A 19,542-nucleotide genomic window follows, 5' to 3' on the forward strand; every position below is an offset into this window, starting at 1 on the left:
AAACAGCGAGTACTCTTGGACTGAGCTGGTTTACCAACCTGGGGCAGGTGGGCACAAATTAACCCATCTAAATGCTTTTTTTGGGGTCTATAGTGTGGGACTACAGCAAGTGAATGGGTACGGAGCTCCAGCTGCATGCATTGATCCAGGTATGTCAATTAAACATTGTTCCTTTTGTTTTAAAAAAATTGTGTTGATACAACCAGTTTTAAGCTAAGAAAATCCCTTGTAAAATCCAATAATCCATTTTTAAATGAGTAAGACAATACTCTTAATTACAGTGGAAGAAATAAATGTTCAGTTTTCGGTAATATCTAAATTGACTTTATGCTGCTTAAACGTAATGTATATCTTCTCCATTTGTAATAGAATTGCCAGCACCTCGCTCTTGCTTCAATATCATCTGTAGTGAGGATGAGGAGTGCCAGATGATGGGTTCCTTCCCCACTTGTGTGAAGAAACCATTTGGAATCTGTTGGGCAATGGGTGACCCTCACTACAGCACATTTGACCACCGTTATTTTGACTTCATGGGCACTTGCACCTATGTTGTCACCAGGAACTGCCGGCAAAATGATAGTCTTCCTGCTTTTGAGGTCCTGGCTAAAAATGAAAACCGTGGCGACATTAGTGTCTCCTATGTGGCACGTGTAACTGTGAATATTGGGGATATCACCATCGGCGTTGAAAGTTCTGAGCCTGGGAAAGTCAGGGTAAACCTGTTTTATTTATTTTTTCCAAAAAGAAAAATAATTAGTAATTGCATTGGATTTAGTTAATTTTAATAATTTTAGTAACCTCATTCAAAACCTGCAGCAATATTACAAACATTATCTGATGTGAGAATACAATATAATAAAAAGATAGCTTATATTAAGCACTTTCTTATAAGAAATGATCAGTATTTTGACTTATTTGTAAAGATCTAAACATCTTTATAAACATCTCAGTTTACTCAAGAATCACAAATGTGTAACAGACCAAGAGTTGTTCTCAGAAACTATATCTTAAAGTTTATTTCTTATCCATTGAAAATAGTGTAAAATAATGAGGTTTGTGCTTAAAACAAGGAAAATAAATGTATTATTATTATTATATAATATATAATAATGTTATAATAAAGTATTATTATTCAATCATTTAAATAAATAAAAGTGGCTTTTGAAAAGGAAATTTGAAAAATAAAAAAAATTTAACTAAATCAAGACAAAAATATTGAGTAAGAATTTATTTTGCCATTTAATATGCATTATTATGTTTTGATGTGTGCAGATTGACCAGAGTTTGTGGAGCCTTCCTGTAGTTCTTGATGATGTTGGGGTGTCCATGTTCCAGTCCGGCAGCTTCATCACCATCCTGTTTTCTTTTGGGCTGAGTGTGCAATATGACTGGAACCACTATCTCGTGGTCTCCCTGCCCAATGCCTTCATGAACAAAGTCTGTGGGCTCTGTGGCAACTTCAATGGTGATCCCAATGATGATTTCACAATGCCTTTGAACACCCTGGCTCCCAGTGCGACAACGTTTGGTCAGAGTTGGAAAGTTCAAAACTTAACATTGGATGAGGGCTGTAGAGATGATGGTGGGAGCCATGGATGTGATGCTGAAGCACAGAGGCAATGGCTGGGTGAAAAATACTGTGGACTCCTAATGATGGCACCATTCAGTCAGTGCCATTTTGTTATTGACCCAAGTATTTACATTCAGAACTGCATGTTTGATGTCTGTATGACAGATGGGCACAGAAACTACTTATGTAAGGTCTTAGAGGTCTATGCAAGTGCATGTCAGCGTGTTGGGATACAGCTAACCAACTGGAGAGAAGCAGCCAGTTGTTGTGAGTAATAGATTTGCAAAGCATTCTTGGCTTGATATTGTTCTGCAATATGTTTTAATGTCTCTGTATGTGTTTTCAGTTTACAAATGCCCAGAGAACAGCCATTATGAATTTTGTGGTAGCGCATGCCCTTTGACCTGCATGGGCCTTGGGTCTCCTATGAACTGCACTTTACCCTGTGTCGAAACATGCGCTTGTGATCCTGGTTTTGTTCTGAGTGGATCTGAATGTGTACCTTCAACCCAATGTGGCTGTTCCTACAATGGACACTACGTTCCTGCTGGAGAGGCTTTCTGGGCAGATGATGCTTGTCAGCGGCTTTGTCGTTGCTCCATGGAGGGTGGACATCTGGAATGCCAAGACAAAGGCTGTGGAAAAGGAGAGCACTGCCAGGTGGAAAATGGCATTAGGGACTGTTATCCTGTCTCCCAAAGCACCTGTATGGCACTGGGCGACCCCCACTACTACACCTTTGATGGGAATTATTTCAACTTCCAGGTACTAGATGCACTCGAGAACTGTGCTATTTTTTTTTTCTACATTACATGTTTCATGCTGTATATAACAATCAAAAATGGAGGGGAAAAATATGAAAAATCACTGGGATTTTCCCCCATTTTTTCACATGGATGAAATAGTGAATAATGTGGAAAATATATATTTTTTTACCATTTTTTTTGTTAAACTCAAATGTAAACACAAATATAAATTTCAGCCATTTATTTTCTGCTTCTAAGCATTTAATGCATAATCAAAGTGTCCTGTAAATAACCTTAGCATGTAGTGTCAACTTTGGAAATTTTGGGTTGCATTAATGTGTTTTTTTAATGGTTGTAAAGTAGGACAAATCAAGAAAAAGGGAAATGTTACTATTGTTAAGTACAGCTATTAAAATGGTTTGCTAATTGTAGCTAAAATATACATTTCAGATAGAAAACTAACTTAATAACAAAAACTGAAATAAGAAATATTGCTTTGCCAACTAACTGAAATAAAATAAGTTGAAGGGCTAAGATTTTTAAAAAGAAACTGAAAAATAATTTAACACTAAATAAACAAATGTAAAGCTAAATCTAATAAAAATGACAAAAGCATATTACAAAAATTATTAAAATATAAGCTAAATTTAAACAAAACACAAATGAAAGCTAAAAAATATTAATACACACTATACTTAATATACTAACACTGGTAGGAAATATTTTTTAATTATTATTATTTTTTAAAAAAATCACCCTTCCCTAGTAGGAATGTAGGCATACAAGTCTTTTATGTTTTTGGTTAAATAGCTTTTGTGGAACATAATAGTATTATTACTTATATTCTCCCTTCAGGGCAACTGTGTGTATCAGTTGGTTGGGGTTTGCACGTCAGATCCTGGACTGGTGCCGTTTGATGTGCTGGTGCAAAATGAGTTTCGGGGAAGCAGAGTGGTGACGTTCACTAAATTACTGGAGATCAGAATATATAATATCACCATTGTTATGGATAGAGAATACAACGGTGCTATTACCGTAAGTTGCATGCTTTAAACCTTTGGCAAGCTTGGTGATGTTACAGTAAGTCCTTCAATGAGAAATTTAAGCAAAGTTGGCTTTCTTTTTTAGGTCAATGGTGAGCTGTTGAACCTTCCTCTCCATCTTATTGAAGGACAGGTTTCTGTTTTCAGAAGTGGCTGGTCTGCTGTCATTCAAACCTCTTTTGGTCTCAGAGTCACATTTGATTGGAATAGCTTTGCAACCGTCACTGTTCCCAGCACCTACATGGGTGCTGTTTGTGGCCTCTGTGGGAACTACAATGGAAATCCAGAAGATGATCTGATTGTCAGAGGAACAACGTCACCTGCTTCGGGACCGATGGAGTTCGGTGCCAGCTGGAGTGTAGCCGAGATCCCAGACTGTGTGCATGGCTGCACGGACAGTTGTCAGGATTGTGACCCGACCAAAAGGACTGTCTATGAGACGTCTGATTTCTGTGGACTTCTGCGTGACCCACAAGGGCCTTTCAGGGACTGTCAAACCGTGCTAAACCCTGCTCAGTTTTTTGAGGATTGTGTTTACGACGTCTGTTTGTATAACGGAAGGAGAGATATACTCTGCCAGGCCATAACGGCATATGTATCTGCCTGTCAGGCGACGGGAAGGACCATCAGCCCCTGGAGAACTGCTGAATTCTGTGGTGAGAGAAACCCGGGACAATTGTATCGAGACCTTTCTGAGAAACCGAATCCATGGGAATATTGTGTTCATACACAAGGGTTTTTGTAGGTATAGTGATAGACTTTCTAGCGAAGACACTGCTGTTCCAGTTCCATTCATGTCAACAAAGGCCTTAAGAAATGTAAAGCAGAGCACAAAAACAAAGATGATAAGCATAGAAGGGTGTGTTAGTGCATTCAGCATAAGGGTATTGAGTTCAAAATCAAATCTGACATGTAATCTAGCCCAGGTATTTTCAAACCTTTTGATGTCACGGACTCCCAAATATGAGGATCTTCTTGCAAGTCTCCTATTTCTGAAAATATTAAGGCACCTATATATTTTCCTAAATGAAGTCCAATTTATACTGTGAAAATGTGTATAATATTTAAGTATATCTTTATGAATTTTTATGTACATGGTTTTATTATTACTTTTTTTTTTTTGCACTTCTACATATTTGTTAGAAGGTTTTTACCCCTTTTTTTAATTCTAATGTCTTAATTTTTGACAGTGGGAATACACTATTTTTATCAGTGAGAATATACTACTTTTAATTATTTTAATTCATACACTACTTTGGGCCGTGAGAGTATATAGGTGTTTTGGTATTTTGCTTCAATATTGATAATCTACAAGGAATTGGTAATGTATTTTTTTTTGTTGTTGGTTTACTTTTTTACACATTTATAAACTTTTCTGCACCACCTTGTGGACTTTTTTGGGCCCCTAAACATCAGTTTGAAAAACCATAATCTTTCCTATAAATAAGAACAAGAATTCAAAGTCAGAGTGGCATTTCGACTATTATTTAACACATAAAGCAACAGTTCACTCAAAAATGAAAATTATGTCATTAATTACTCACCCTCATGTCGTTCCAAATCCTTAAGACCTTTGTTCATCTTCAGAACACAAATTAAGATATTTTTGATGAAATCCGATAGCTTTCTGACCTTGCATAAATAGCAACGCAACTGGCGCGTTCAAGGCGCAGAAAGGTAAGGACATTGTTAAAATAGTCCATGTCACATCAGTGGTTCAACTGTAATTTTATGAAGCTACGAGAATACTTTTTGTGTGCAAAGAAAACAAAAATTATGATTTTAATGGACTATTTTAACGATGTCCTTACTACCTCTCTGGGTCTTGAACGTGGTAGCTGCGTTTCTGGCTATACAGGGTCAGAAAGCTTACGGATTTTCGTTTTTGGGTGAACCATCCCTTTAATTTATATATTTATATGTATTTTTGGAATCAGAACTTAACCAGTCACATGTCTTTGTTTTGTCAGGTGTTCAGTGTCCTCTCCACAGCCACTATGAGCTCTGCGGTTCTAGTTGTGAGGTCACTTGTCATAGTTTGGCTCCTCCTGCTGGATGTCGTAGCCCCTGTATGGAGGGCTGTGTGTGTGACCCAGGCTACATCAGAAGTGGGGAACAATGCGTCCCTCTCTCTCAGTGTGGGTGTCTCTATGGCAATCACTACTACTTGCTTTACCAACAGTTCTATCCTGCCAACAACTGTGAGGAGGTGTGCACATGTTTACCGGATGGCCAGGTATGATAACAGTGAGGAAATACTATTGTTTTACATACATTTACATTTACATTTATTAATTTAGCTGACGCTTTTATCCAAAGCGACTTACAATTGCTATATATGTCAGAGGTCGCACGCCTCTGGAGCAACTAGGGGTTAAGTGTCTTGCTCAGGGACACATTGGTGTCTCACAGTGGATTCGAACCCGGCATGTGTCTTATCCATCCGAAGGCATGTGTCTTATCCACTGCGCCATCACCACCACCTCACTAATGCCAGAGTTTTGGCATTAGTGACTGGATTTGATTTTTTTATATGGTTATACAGTGCCTATTATCTTAAAGGTGTTGTATGTATTTTTTTGACTGTACTAAAGCACAAAATACCATAATATACCGGCAGATATTTAGAAAACATGCTAAGTTCACATACTACAGAAAGTTATTTAGTATGGCACTTTTTTCAACAGTTTTTTTTTTTTTAATTTCTTGTTAGTTGTTGTCTCTTTAAAGCTACATGACATGAGCTGTTTTGCTTGTAGCTGAACCTGCTGCATTTGCATTTCAGATTCTTTCTTTAAAACCACACTACAAATCTTGCCAGATACAAAAACATTAATACAGTGCTTTTCTTTCCACAGGTGGTCTGTAATAGGTCGTCTTGTGGCCCTTATGAGAGGTGCGAGTTGGTGGACGGCGTTCGCAAATGCCGACCAATTTTCAAGGCTATGTGTGAAGCTTCTGGAGACCCACACTATGTGTCCTTGGACGGGCTGCGCTTTGATTTCCAGGGAACCTGTACCTACATTCTGTGCCAATCCTGTGGCCTGGAACAAACCAACCTGACCCCTTTCTCCATCCAGGTGGAAAATGAGAGATGGTGGCCCAATAGCTATCACAAAGTCTCTGTTACCAAACAAGTGGCCTTAACGGTCTACGGCAGCACCATCATCTTAAGACAAAACGAGCCCCAGATCTTGGTAAGTGCTGATTTGTCTGCATTTGTTCTTCAGTGACACTCTCATATTGTGATTTTGAGGTCCTTTAACACATTAAACTAACTGTAAGTATGGTACAACTCTAATGTGACACCATTCCCACAGGTCAATGGGGTTCGGACTAATCTCCCATACAGTTCAAACAGTTTAAATGGTTCCTTGGTCCAGGCCTATAAGGATGGTAGTTATATAATCATTGAGACCGGCTTTGGTCTCCGCGTGACCTATGACTTGTTTTACTATGTCGCTATTACCATCCCTGGCAACTACCACAACAACACCTGCGGACTCTGTGGCAACTTTGACGGAGTCCTTTCAAATGACTTCAGCCTCCCAGATGGCAATGTCACACAGGATGTGAATGTGTTTGGGAGAGCCTGGAAAGTGGACGTCCCTGGAGCCGTGTGTGAGGACGGATGTGAAGGCGACACATGTCTGGACTGTGATCCCCAACTGAAAGCCATCTTTGAGAAGCCTCCCTACTGTGGAGTTCTGGTTGACCCTAATGGGCCGTTTGCTGCCTGTCATGCTGTGCTGAACCCTTCAGCTTATCTGAACGACTGTGTCTTTGATACATGTGCATCTGACGGCAACAACAGCATGGTTTGCGCTAATGTGGAAAGATATGCTTTTAGTTGTCGCACAGCTGGAGTCGTCATTCAAAGATGGAGGACGGACTCTTTCTGTCGTAAGTTTGTTCTTCTGGAGAAGTTTATTTCTTAATTGTTATGCTTCCTTATTTTATATTAAATAAATAATCACAGCAAAATAAAGGGATTATGTCCCATACAGCTTTAAAAAAAATTCTAAAATATATTCAAAACAATATAATTGACTTTTTTTATAAATATTTCTTATAAATTCATTTATAAGCTTATATATTAATCTTAATTATCTTAATTAACCAAAACAGACAGTGTTGACAATATTGTATATCAAATTTAAACTTGTTTATTGAACTATTGCACTCTTGCTTGTGTGACATTGCTATAAACTATATCATAAGATTTAAATGTAAGATATGAATGTAACAACAGCATGGAGAGAGATTCTGTTTTATTATACGTTTTCTCCTGCAATCATTTTTGTCTTTGTCACTGTTTTCCAGCAATGCCATGTCCAGCTCACAGTCATTATAAGCTGTGCGCAGACGTGTGCTCTGCTGCCTGTCCTGGTTTAACTGCGATAGTCCAGTGTCCTAAAACCTGCACAGAGGGCTGCGCTTGTGACAATGGTTATCTGTTTGATGGCCAGCAGTGCGTTGAACACCAGCAGTGTGGCTGCTATCAGCAGGGACGCACATATAAGGTGAAGCTTTAAGTTTATTGTGGTGATGTTGTGCACATATTAGCTATAAATGTCTTGCTGGCATTCTTTCCTTTTCTTGTTTGTAAATAAGTTTGTGTTTTCAGGCTGGCGAGGTGGTTTACCTGGACCAGTGTGAGCAGAAGTGTCAGTGTGATCCAGGGAAAGGACTGACTTGTGAAAAAGCCACCTGTCCTAACGGCACACAGTGTTTACTTAGAGAGGGAATGTGGGGCTGCTTTTATCCAGGTTAAGATATACAAAAAAACGGAATATTGCAACAAATGGAACAACATCTGTAATCTTTTATCAAATGGCAGATTTTTTTGTTTCTTCTCGCTGCTTCTGTCTACAGATCCATGTTATTACCACCATTGTCCAGAGAAAGAGACATGCCGCTCTGAACATGGCAAGGCAGTGTGTGTGCCCCAGTACAACAGCACATGCTGGGCGTGGGGTGATCCGCACTACCACACCTTTGATGGCTACGAGTATGACTTCCAGGGCACTTGTAAATACATCTTGTCTAGGACCTGTGGAAATCTGTACGGTCTGGAGCCCTTCTCTGTAACCCAGAGCAATGAAAACCGTGGCAACCCTGATGTGTCTTATGTCTGGGAGGTGGAAGTTACTGTATATGGCAGCACTTTTACTATGGTGAAACACCATACAGGACAGATCATGGTAATGAGTCACTACACGTTTTTACCAATATTTTAAAGATACAAACTCACTCAGGTTCATCTACACTGTCACAGTATGACTTTTAATTCACTCAAGTTCTAATTCATTTAAGTTCTTGTGCATATTTTAAAAGTAAGAATATTTTTGTTTCATTCCAGTGTTTTGATTTGCTTTTCTGAGTGCTTTTTAACTATGCTGTTTAACACATTTACACTATGATTCAAATATTTATTTTAAGGGGTCATGAAGTGCCTTTTTTATTATTTTTTACTGTTCTCTGAGGTCCTTTTATAATGCTATCAAGATTTTTTTTTTACATCAAAAAACATTTTTAGAAGTAATAGACTATTTTCTGTTCTGTTTTAACCCCCTTCATCAGAACGCTCTGTTTGAATAGGCATGGTGAATTGTAAACTGGGAAGTAAACGCCCACTGCAATGATTGGCTAATAGCTATGTATGTTTGATAGCCTACATCCTTCATAGATGGACGCTGCCGTGTTTTAGGTGACAAACACACGAGTACTCGGTACATATCAAATGATCTGTAAGAACAGATTCAAAGCAATAATGACCACATAATGAAAACAGTTACTCAAACTTTTGTGGTGCGGCATTACTGTCGGATACATTATAGTTGGCACTGCATAGTCTTTTAGTTTCAGTCTTTCTGAAAACCCTGTGTCAAATTGTGCTTTGTTTGTAAACGAATCCGCAGTAAAATGAAGTGAACGAAGGACCAAGTTCTTACTGGGACTTCATTAAAAATAAATTTCATCCACTATTTCCTAATGTTGGGATCAGAAGGAAGGCAATGTAAAGATTGTTTTTACACAACTTTGCACTGCACAGCGTCTTGTATTTGGAGCCATTTTTATCGTTTGGTTTCTGCTTAGACATGCGTTTGCCTCTCTCGTTATTTACACTACGTGCGTGAATCGGTGGGTGGGGCTAAACAGGCAGTGGTGTAGTAGTAGGCATTGATCTTCTTCTGCGGAGCTGGTGTTTAGCCACACTATTACATCATAGAGTGGTACATTCCAGCTGTCATTTGGCAGACTGGCTTCAACATAATCTGTTTTTAGGCTAATGGGAAAGTTTGGAGTTCTGAAACTTACAGGATGTTTTTTATTGTACAATGTCCTCTTATAAGTCAAAATATCAAGGGAATTTTGTTTTTTCAGTTCATGACACCTTAAAATATTTTTCCCACAAATAATAAAAACATTTGTAATCATGAATATAAAATTAGACCTTATGATAAAGTGTTACCAAAATGTCTTTAAATTAAAAAGCACTATCATTCTGTTTTTCGTCTGTCAGGTGGATGGTTTGTGGTTTTATCTACCTCTTGATCTTCATGATGGCCGTGTGAAGGTGCGACAGAGTGGCTATGCTACTCTGCTGGAAACTGACTTTGGTCTGTACGTCTCTTTCATCTGGGGCAGGAAGGTTGATCTGCATCTGCCCAGTAGTTACTATGGAGTTGTGTGTGGCCTGTGTGGAAATTTCAATGGTGATGGTGGAGATGAACTGGCAGACGTTGCTGGAAACCTTCTGCCAAGTCTGTACCAGTGGGCAAAGAGCTGGAGAGCAGAAGACAGTATCACATCTGTGTGTCACGATGGCTGTGAGACCAACTGCCCTGTTTGCTCTCCTGAACAACGTGCCCTCTACGAAACAGACACTTTCTGTGGCGTCCTGACATCTACAGTCCAGAATGTGTTTAGTGCATGTCATGTTAAAGTGAACCCACAGGCGTTCCAGCAAGGCTGCGTGTACGATCTGTGCTTCAATAATGGAGACCGAGAACTACTCTGTCAGGCTCTCGAGACATACGTCCATCAGTGTCGTCAAGAGGGTGTCGTCATTACAGATTGGAGAGGGAGATTCAATTGCTGTAAGTTTGCTTAAACTCTCATAGAGCACGTGTTTGTATGCTTAACTTTAACCATGGACGTCTTCTTGTTCTTCAACAGCTATGAGTTGCCCGCCCAACAGTCATTATAAGGCCTGTGCGTCTCCTTGTCCAACAACATGTCCGTACCCAAATCAGCAGCCAAAGTGCAGTGATACTTGTGTGGAAGCCTGTGAGTGTGACAGTGGATTTGTCCTCAGCGCTGGCGCTTGTGTGCCCACCAATCAATGTGGCTGCTTCTACGAAGGCGCCTACTACCAACTAGGCCAAACTTTCTGGGCTGATGAGCAGTGTCGTCGGCTTTGCGTGTGTGACCATAACTTAAGAGCTGTGGTGTGTCGTAATTCTTCCTGTGCTATCCGTGAGAGCTGCTCAGTTGTTAATGGAAGTCGCAGCTGCCAACCAGTGAGTCGCCCCGCCATATGCACAGGCTCAGTAGACCCGCATTACCGCACATTCGACGGACTCCATTTTGACTTCCAGGGCACGTGTGTGTATCAGTTAGCAGCCCTGTGCATTAATAATACGAGTCTGGTACCTTTTAATGTGACAGTTAAGAATGATCATCGTTGGAGCAACGCAGTGAGCTTCACTCACACTGTCAACGTGTCTGTGAATGGATTCACCATCACTTTGACCAGAGAACACCCGTATCGATTACTGGTGAGTACAGTCACACAATATACACTAATAGGGTTGAGGACCATTCTTGTTCAGATTCAGTTCTATTTGAAGAATATATATATATATATATATATAAGAATAAGAATATAATGTGTGTATGTATATATATATATATATATATATATATATATAAACTGAATGATGTTTGAATGAAGTGAATCAACATTATTGGTTGTGTGACCAGTGTAGACCATATAACCAGACCAGTCTTTTTTAGTACAACTTTGCATTTAAGTTGCCTTCAACAAGTAGCTTTTAAGACTACTATTATTTAAAGATACAATTTATGGGTTTTGAAAGTAGAGTTTTATACAAATTATGAAATATTTTTCCACATTTTTGTGTGTTGAGCATTTTGCTAAAATATTAAAGGCCAGTTATTGGATTGCTTCAATGTGGAAAGTCATTAAAACATCAATGTAAATAAAATTAAAGCAATTAAATAACGTTTTTCCCCTAAATATTAAATTATTGAAAAAATTGAACTTTTAAAGTATCGGAGTCTGAATTTGAATTGGAACCGAAATTGTTCAATTCCTTGTGATTCCCAGGTCTACACACTATTTAAATAGTTTCAACTAAATAATTGCAATAATAACCAAATGTGTTTTCATTTCTCTGTAGTTTGATGGCCAGCTAGCAGAACTTCCATTTTGGATTCAAGATGTATTTATAGTTGTGCGCAGCGGTAACATTGCTGTGGTGAAGACAAACTTTGGTCTCCAGGTGACCTTTGACTGGTCCAATGTGGTGAGCGTTACTTTGCCTAGCAATTACAGTGGTGCGGTATGCGGACTTTGTGGAAACTTCAACGGTGTTGTTCAAGATGACTTTACAATGCACAGTGGTTTGATGGCACCCAATGCCAGTAGTCTGGGACAGAGCTGGCAGGTTGCTGCAGCACCTGGCTGTTCCTCAGCTGGTTGCCTTGGTGCTGGATGCTCAACCTGCAATGCGACCCAGAGAGAGAACGCCCAGCGCTATTGTGAAATCATCACAAACCGGACAGGGCCTTTCAGAGAATGTCATAAGCAGATCGATCCTAGATCTTACTTGGAGGATTGCATATTCGACACCTGCCACTTCCAAGGACATCAGGTTGTGTTGTGCGACGCAGTGGCAGCTTATGCTTCTGAATGTCAGATTCAAAATTTCACTGTTCACCCGTGGAGAAATGCCACTTTCTGCCGTAAGTAACTAACAGTTTTTTTGTTGGTTTTTTAAGATTATGAAGCTTTATATGTGTGCTTGATAAAAGTGAATGAAAAATTAAACTGTTTCAAAAACTGAGCTCAAATCAGTGTTATTCTTGTAAATAAATCAGTGTTATTCTTGCCAAATATGTTCATTAACATGTCCCGAGAGCCATGTGGGCAGCGCGCCGGTATATAGTGCCATTGCACTTTGGGAGTCCTAGCTCATGGTCCTTTCCTGATCCCATCTCCCTCTCTCTTTCCCACTTTGCTTCCCAACTAATTTCTATATTATCATATTAAAGACAAAAATAAACCTTAACAATTGTTAAATTAATAAAATCTTTGAATATTTGGTTTAATAGTGCTTTTATTTGTTAACTAAAATGTCAATTACTAAAATGAAATGCTAATTTATTAAATTTAGTCAAGTCATATTCATTTTATTTTCTTCGATCTGTCTATTACAGCTCCATCTTGCCCTCCGAACAGCCACTACAACCCCTGTGCTCCAGGCTGTGTGGAGAGCTGCATTAATATCTCTGCGCACAACTGCAGCAGACCCTGTGCTGAGGCCTGCCAGTGTGATGAGGGTTACATCCTGAGCGGTCAAACCTGTGTGCCGCAAGTAGAATGTGGCTGCTTCTATCAAGGACGCTATTACAACAAACACCAGATGTTTTACGTCCACGAGCAGTGCTTGGAGCGCTGCGTGTGTGGAGAAAATGGAACAGTTTCCTGCCAAGCATCAAGCTGTAGTCCAGGGGAATCTTGCAGGGTGGTGGATGGAGTTTTAGGATGCCACCCTGTCAGTTATGCAAGATGTGTGGCCACTAGTGACCCTCACTACTTTTCTTTTGATGGCAGGAGTTTTGATTTTCAAGGCACATGTGCTTATACGCTCGCTAAGGTATGTGATCGAGCTGGAGGACGGCTGGTGAACTTTTCTGTGGACACACAGAACGAGCAGATTAGAAACACAAGGGTTTCTGTCATCAAGAATTTGACTGTGACCGTCTACAACCTGACAATTAGCATCAGACGAGATGAACGCTCGAGAGTCATCGTAAGTCTTCATCTAGTTTGGCCTCAAATATATATATATATATATATATATATATTTTTTTTTTTTTTAAAGAAATTAATATTTTTATTTAGCCAGAATGCATTGAAATTGACAAAAAATGACAGTAAAGTGTAATGTTGTTATAAAAGGTTTCCATTTCAGATAAATGCTGTTCCTGAAACAAAATGTATTACAGTTTACAAAAAAATATTAAACAGTTTAAACTGTTTTCAACATTGATAATATAAGAAATGTTTCTTATATAGCGTAGAAAAAAAGGGATACATTTACATTAAAAAAGAAACACAATTTTAAATGGTAAAAACTATTTTCAACACTGATGATATAAAAATGTTTATTGCTTATCAAATAAGCATATTATAAGCATAGATTTTAGAATATATTTGAATACACTAATTATATTAAACTGGCACAATTTCTGTATTTACAATATTACTGTTTTTACTGTATTTTTGATAATTTAAATGCAATAAATGCAGCTTTTGGTGAGACATAAAAATCATTTAAAAAAAATTACTGACCCCAAACTTTTGAATGGTTAAAATGCATGAAAGGTTGCTTAAAATTAAGATAAAGTATTCAAAGATAATCAACAAATAACCAGTATGAATTAATTTAAAAATAGTTAAATAAAAATAAAGTATAAAGATCGTTCTCTATGTAATGCTGGTTTGCACTTTTTAAATTGTAATGAAAAAAAAAAAATTCTGAAATAATATTTGCTGTTGGTACTTTAACAGGTGAACAATGAATTTGTCACCCTCCCTTCATCTTTTGGCACTCAAGTCACCATTAACCAGGTTGGATACAATGTCAAAGTGCAAACCGACTTTGGCTTGAGAGTTCTGTATGACGCCCGATACCACGCGGAAGTCCATGTACCCTCCAACTATCAAGGCCGCATGTGTGGCCTGTGTGGCAACTACAATGGCAACCCTGCCGATGACTTCTTGCTGCCCAATGGCACACAAAGCGCCAGTGTCAGTGCATTCGGACGGGCATGGGCATTGCCAGCCACTGGTGTTGAGTGTGGTGTTGAAAGTTCCCCTCAGCAGTGCGATCAAACCAAAGCCGAGAGATACCGCAGAGATGATGCCTGTGGACTCATGGCAGCTGCCGCGGGTCCCTTCAGTGCCTGTCATGATCGGGTGAATCCTGAGCAACATGTGATTAACTGTGTTTTTGACATGTGTGTTATGGATGGAGACAGAGCAATGCTGTGTGAAAATCTTCAGGCTTATTCCATCATCTGCCAGCAAGCCGGGATACAAATCATGCCATGGAGAAATGGTTCATTCTGCCGTAAGTTTGTAAATCTTAACCTGTTCTTCGCTTTATCATTGCCTTTAAATTATGTATCATAATCATTTTGTTTCATATATACCCTGGCGTACAAAAGTTTGGAATGAATTTTAGGGTTTTAAATGATTTTGAAAAATCCAGTAAACAGTAATATTGTGAAATGTTATTACAATTTAAAATAACTTTTCTATTTGAATATATTTTGAAGTGTCATTTATTCCTGTGATGCAATGCTGAATTTTTAGCAGCCATTACTCCAGTGTCATATCGTCTTTCAGAAATCATTTTAAAATGCTGATTTGATGCTCGAGAAAAATATATTACTATGTTTAATAGAAAGTTCATTAAACAGCATTTATTAAAAATTTTATAAACTTTATAAATGTCTTAACTGTAAATTTTGATAATTTTAATACATCTTCGCTGAATACGTTTCTGTTAAAATATAAAAATAGCAAACGTTTAAAAAACACAAAATAGATAAAGTAGAAAAGTTATTCTGAATTGTGATAATATTTCACAATATTACTTTTTACTATATTTTTAATCAAATAATTTCTGATTTGGAGAGCATGAGACATCCATAATACAAGAAAGACCCCAAACTTTTGAATGGTAGTGTATATATTGTTTCTTAATTTTTTTAATGATCAAAATAACCTGATACACAATTTTATGTTTGTTTATTTTTAAGCGGCGGACTGTCCAGCTAACAGTCACTATACACAGTGCTCTAATAACTGTGCCAACACCTGTGCCAGCCTTAGTGGCTCCGTTAACAACTGCCCAGATATTTGCATGGAAGGCTGTCAGTGTGACGAAGGTTGGCTCTCAGATGGTGACACGTGTGTGCCTGTGGGAGACTGTGGATGTGTCCATAATGGCAAATACTTAAAGGTGAGATTTACTGCTTCTCATACATTAAGTATTAGGAGCTTCTCATCTACTTTTCAAAGCTGCTTTTCCTCAGATGTTTCTAAAATGATGATTTGAGCCATTAGAATCTTCTACAGTTTGCATTGCAATAATGCAATCTTTTCTCCACTCTTTCCACTTAGGTTGGCGAAGTCTTAGTAACTGACACCTGCGACAGGAAGTGTGTGTGTCGTGTAGCTGGGCTGCTGGAGTGTGTGAACAAAACCTGTGGCAGAGGAGAGATCTGTGAAGTTCAGGATGGCCAAAGAGATTGTTACACTAAGCAAGGCCAATGTGTATTTGATGCCAGTGACCAGTTGCGGTCCTTTGATGGTGTAAAGGGGGCAGTGGAGCGGCCAGGAGCATATCAAATGGCTTTCTTGTGCAATCAAGAGTCTCCTGACTGGTTCCGTGTGGTGTTAGATGTACATGCATGTGCTAGGAATGATTCTGGTCATGTGACAATGGTCCATGTCTTCTTCCAGGATATGATTATCACGGTTAACAATCAGTGGCACAGCTGGGTTAGTGGAAAAAATATTATATAGTGTTTTTACATCAGCTACAGTCTTCAAATATTTTATTTGACAAATAAATTGTTGAGAACACATTTTTCTCATTCTCTCAACAGGTGAATGGAAAGAAGGTCTCATACCCCTTTATGCCTAAAGAGGGGGTGTTAGTCTCATACATAAATGAGGCCGTGGTCATTGAGAAGGTATCTATCATGACACTGACTTACTATGGCACTGGAGAGGTCGTGTTATCCGTAAGCACAGTCCTGACAGGCCAGGTTTGTGGTGCCTGTGGCAACTTTAATGGAAACCCTGCAGATGATATGACAACTTCTGATGGGAGAAACTCCACTGTGATGTCTCTAGTTGCATCATCCTGGCAGGCTGAAGACTTCTTTACATGGTAAAGCCTTATAATTGTGCTGCCTTCATCATATGGCAAAACAAATGCTTCATTTTCTGTCAAATACTGGCTAACCTTTTACTTCTCATGTGCTTTTCTTACAGTGTTTAACTGGAGAAAAAAAAAACTGTCAGGAAGGTTTGATTACCACAGAGATTTCTGTCTACTAGAGGAATTGTAAATTGTATTTAATTGCACATTGGGGTTTAGAAAGATGCTTTGGTGTAAACTGAATTATTTCTACATATACTATATGCCATAGTATGATCTTAATACTGCACCTTTTGAGATTTGAGATGATTTGAGATTATGCACATTAAAGATACGCTTCTGAGGTTTACCTCCAAAACTGTCTAGTACTTTTTCTATTATTCTATATTTTTTCTCTTGACTAGTTGTACACAAAGCCTCAGTAGATGGCGGCAACCAGCAGATTTAAGCGTATTTACTTGAACTTTCTCATGTAATATCTATGACTTGACCCATTTCAGAGGTGGCCAAAATTAAAATTTAGAATTCACTCAGTATAGCTCTCTACAATATAAAGCCACAATATGAACTTTGACAACACTGTGTGTAATTAATTAAATAATGCAGTGGGGGTCTGTGTGCATGGGCCCACCGGCTTAGACGGGCCCACATGGAGGTGCTTGGAGGCCTCGCGATTATACGGCCTGTCGGAGATGAGTATATCACTTCAGCAAACACGCGCAAACTGACGAAAATGAAATTCACCATTTTCCATCGCATCTTCAATGTACGGCATCTTCGCCTGTTCAGCACACAGCCATCTTCATAAAAAGCGGTAAATGCTAAATTCTCTCAGCAATGCTGATTACGCTCTCTCAACTGCTGCAGTCTTTGATCTTGAAATCAGCTGATGATCAATAAAATGCAGTGCAAATGTGAACTCGTTGAATTTGCATAGGCCTATAGCACAAGAAAATTAAGATGTGGGCTATTCGTTTCTCAAAGACAGTTATATGGCCAGTTGTAAATTAAACAAATCGTTTAAAAGTTTTAACAAATTGGATAGCTATCTGAAGTAAGAAAACAAATACAGTAGCACACATAAACGTCTATTTCATGTGCATGTTTTCATCTGCAAGATTAAATTTTGTAGTGTTTGCTCATCTGCAATGCATCCATGAGATGCGTTTAGAAAATGTTTATGGTTTAGAATGTATGTCAAAGAAACTTTTTAAAGACAGATGTTTGTACAGATGCTTTCCAGATGAAGTGCTCTTTAATAAAAGACATCTTGAAGACTTGCCTGTGATATCAAGTGTAAATGTAAAAGAGAGAGACCTGCGCACAATAAAATACATGTCAAATCGCAATAACAACTAACACAGTCACAAAACCTTATGCCCGGGGATGCAACACTTTAATGTTTATTTATTGATTTATTTAATTTTTGTGAGGCTTTAAAATGTATTTGAATAGTTTATAGCTCTAGTAGTCATTCTGTGATTGTGGTACTGCGGAAATGCATCTGTGGCCTAATAAAATGTAACCAAAATAGCCTGGTGTGATTATCCCGTGCCATCCTTAATTTTTTATTTATTTTGTTTATAACCAGTGTTTCCCAGCCTCCTCAGCCCCATCAGAAAGACTCAAGTACATTTTATTATTATTAACACCAAACTACAGGTCTATAGTTAAAGGGATAGTCTAAATCTGTCATTTATTACCCGTTCCAATTTCTTCTGTGAAACATAAGAAAATATTCTGAAGTATTTTGGGAGCCAGTCAATATTGTTCCCATTGAGTTCCATTGTATCAAAAAACACTAACAGAATCTTCAATAGAATCAAAGTCATACAACTTCGAAACAGCATGAGGGTGACAGAAGTTTTATTTTTGAATTAACTATCCATTTAAGATTCACAGAAGCATACATCGGGTTTTTATTGTACTTAGTTCAGTAACAGTCAAATACAAAGCACTGTTTAACTAATAATTAAATTTTTTAACATGCCACAATTTCAGACTGGGTGTGAAATGACCTTTAAACTGTTTGTTTAGTAAATCATTTGGTGCTTGTGTATCAAGCAGTATAGGCTCCTTTTAAAAACTGAGGTGCTGGTATTTGTGCTTTTGTTTTAATGGTTAATGTTTTATAACGCTAAAAAATACCCAATGTTAGAGAAAGTCTGTGAGAGCGGGTGGGAGTGGAACATGCAGGTTGCGGGCGCGGGCGGTCCTGGTCAGAAATTCAGCAGGAACGGACGGGTGCAGGTTTAAGAAAACAGTCCCGTGCAGGGCTCTATATGTGGTGGCCAACTTTATACTATGTAATTCAAGGTAATTTTGGCCTTATGACATTCAAAAAATCTCTTGTTCCTTGTCTATTATTTATGTACTTTTTATTGTTACCCTTTATCTGTTGAGGGGACATTCTCTAAAAGACTACCTGTCTTTATTAGAAATGTCCTGTTCAGTTTTACACAGTTACACACCTAGTTAAGGGTCTTTCTCAATGCTACCACAGTGGGATTGAAGAGGGAGCAGAGAAATTCTCTTTTTTTTCACACCTAAATAAAACAGCTAAAATCTAACACACATTTAATGCAGAAAAACTTTTACTGACATAAGATTACTGTAGAGTAAAAAAATATAATACATGTTAATTAACTTTTTCTAATACTTTGTTCATGAAACAGATGCAAAATCGTGTTCCATTGAAGACAATTAGTGTGTCATTTACCTCAAACTTTGCCTTTGATTTTTTTTTTTTTTTTTTTTTAATTCATATTCTCTTCCCTCAGATGCTTTGAAGAGGTGGAGCCCCATTACTACAGACTCAGGCATTGATGCATATACTTAAATTAATACATTAAATTAACACAAAATAGACATCCAGAAGATGACACATTTAGACGTCCAGGGACGTGCAGAAAAGACGTGTAATTCACGGCCAGAAGACGTCGGTTCAATTTTCATTTTGGATATATTTTTCA

This window comes from Barbus barbus (assembly GCF_936440315.1).
Source record: "Barbus barbus genome assembly, chromosome: 34".
NCBI lineage: Eukaryota > Metazoa > Chordata > Actinopteri > Cypriniformes > Cyprinidae > Barbus > Barbus barbus.